We start from the raw sequence: 2,662 nt of genomic DNA, 5'->3' as shown, positions 1-2,662 counted from the left end.
AATCCATGTAACCACCACCTCCTAGGAGGATTGTATCTCCTCACCTTTTCAATGAAATGAAACGCAAAGAGTCCTTTGCGTTTTCTCGAAAAATTTCAACGAAGTTTTACGTCCGGATGAACAAGTGGGAGTGGGAGAAAGGAGTAATGCTCAAATACAGGGTTTCCGAGACGCTGTTGATGTTTGCATGTTGATGGACATGGGCTACCAAGGCCATTTTTGGACTTATGAGAAGAAGGTGGCGGGAGGAACCTACACGCGAGTGAGGCTTGACCGAGCGGTTGCCACAGCAGAATGGAATGGAATGTTTCCTCAACCATACCTAAAACACCTAACAACATCGACATCTGATCATTGCCCGATTTTGCTGGAATTTCGAGGGAGAGAACGCTCGCACTTTAAAAAGGAGTTCAAGTACGAAGTAATGTGGGAAACACATGAGACTTGGTCGGAGACAATTTCGTCCACGTGGACAGAAGGGGGAGCGACAGGTACTGTCGAAGAGCTAAGCAGGAAGCTCAAAAGGATCTCTAGGAATTTGGAAGTATGGAACAGGAGCACTTTTGGCTCAGTTAGAAAAGAGATAAAAAGTTTGAAAAGTGAACTGGAAAGGCTGCGAGCTGATCCTGCAAGGACTGCACCCTCGCATGTAGAGTTAAAGATCAACGAGAAACTAATAGAATTGTATCACAGGGAGGAGCTCATGTGGAGACATCGCTCAAGATTAGAATGGCTCTCGGCTGGGGACCGCAATACTCAATTTTTTCATCTAAGAGAAAGTCAGCGAAGGAAGAGAAATATGATAAAAGCACTCACCAACTCCCTAGGAGTCATGACAGAAGACCCTGTAGAACTAAGATCCTTGGTTCGGGACTTCTATTTGATGTTGTATACGTCCGAAGGGGTAGCTGGTATGGAGGATGTGCTACCCAAGGTTCCTATCAAAGTCACAAATGACATGAACCAGATGCTCTTGGCGCCATATACGAAGGAAGAGGTCAAAAAGGCTCTGTTCCAAATGTTCCCTACCAAGGCTCCGGGCTCGGATGGATTCCCAGCTCATTTTTACCAGAGGCACTGGGATATTTGCGGAGATGAGGTGACGAAGGCAGTCTTGAGAATTATCAAAGGGGAAGAGGGGGCTGGATGTGTCAACGATACTGTGCTAGTTCTCATTCCCAAGGTTCTGAACCCAACACAACTCTCTCAATTCCGTCCCATTAGTCTTTGCAATGTGATCTGTAAAATTGCCTCCAAGGTTGTCTGTAACAGGCTGAAGATAGTCCTCCCTGACATAATATCAGAGGAACAGTCTGCTTTTGTTCCTGGAAGACTAATCACGGATAACATTATTTATGCATATGAGTGTTTACACTTTATGAAGAGGAGCAGGGCTAAATCCAACAGTTTCTGTGCGTTGAAGTTGGACATGATGAAAGCCTACGAGAGATTAGAGTGGCCTTATCTCCGTGTCATGATGGAAAGATTGGGCTTTGCACAAAGTTGGGTTCAGATAGTGATGAATATGGTACAATCAGTATCCTTCTCAGTTCTTTTCAATGGTGAGAAACTAGAACATTTCACACCCACAAGAGGCATCCGACAGGGAGATCCTATTTCCCCTTACCTTTTCTTGATTGCAGCAGAGGGTCTTTCGTGCCTTTTAAAATCAAGTTCTCAGTCGTCAGGTTTGGAAGGGATCAAGGTGGCACCTTCAGCTCCGTCTGTTAACCACCTCCTTTTTGCTGATGATAGCCTGTTGCTTTTTAAGTCAAGTGTTGAGGGTGCGACAATGGTATCAAACCTATTGGATGTGTACTGCAAGGCTTCTGGACAGTGGATAAACAATGATAAATCTTCTATCTTTTTCAGCAAGGGGTGTCCCCAAGTGGTCAGAGATAATGTTAAGCAGACCCTGAATGTTCATAATGAGTCTTTGAGTGACAGGTATCTGGGAATGCCAACTGATGTAGGGCAGTCTAAGATGGGTACTTTCAAGTACTTAAGAGACACAGTATGGGAGAAGGTTCGTGGATGGATGGAGAAGTTACTCTCAGCAGCGGGGAAAGAAGTGCTTATAAAATCTGTGGCACAGGCCATCCCAGTTTATTCAATGGCATGCTTCAGATTACCACGGGGCTTGTGTGAGAATATCACTTTGATAATCAGACAGTTTTGGTGGGGGAGTAAATAAGGTAGAAGAAAACCGGCTTGGGTTGCTTGGGACATCATGACAAAACCAAAATACCTAGGTGGCATGGGTTTTAGAGATATTGAGGTTTTCAATCTTGCTCTACTTGCTCGACAGGCGTGGAGTCTCATGGATGATCCTAAATCGCTAAGTGCAAAATTGCTTAAAGCAGCTTACTACCCAGAGAGTAGTTTCCTGGATGCGGAGTAGGGGAACCACCCTTCGCAAATATGGCGGGCGGTGATTGATGGCAGAGAGGTTTTGAAACAGGGCATCATTCGAAGGGTTGGAAACGGGGCGTCAATAGATATTTGGAATACCAACTGGATTCCAAGGACCGGTCCCATGAGACCAATCACATCCATCTCAGTCAATCCCCCAAGGTTAGTGTTAGAGCTGATTGACACCACATCCGCTTCATGGAGAGAGGATCTGATCCGGGGTACTTTCTTACCGTTTGACGTGGAGTAC

The sequence above is a fragment of the Triticum dicoccoides genome, chromosome 1B (genome assembly GCF_002162155.2).
Source record: "Triticum dicoccoides isolate Atlit2015 ecotype Zavitan chromosome 1B, WEW_v2.0, whole genome shotgun sequence".
NCBI lineage: Eukaryota > Viridiplantae > Streptophyta > Magnoliopsida > Poales > Poaceae > Triticum > Triticum dicoccoides.
The sequence above is the reverse complement of the archived record's forward strand: the minus strand, read 5'-3'. Positions refer to the sequence as shown.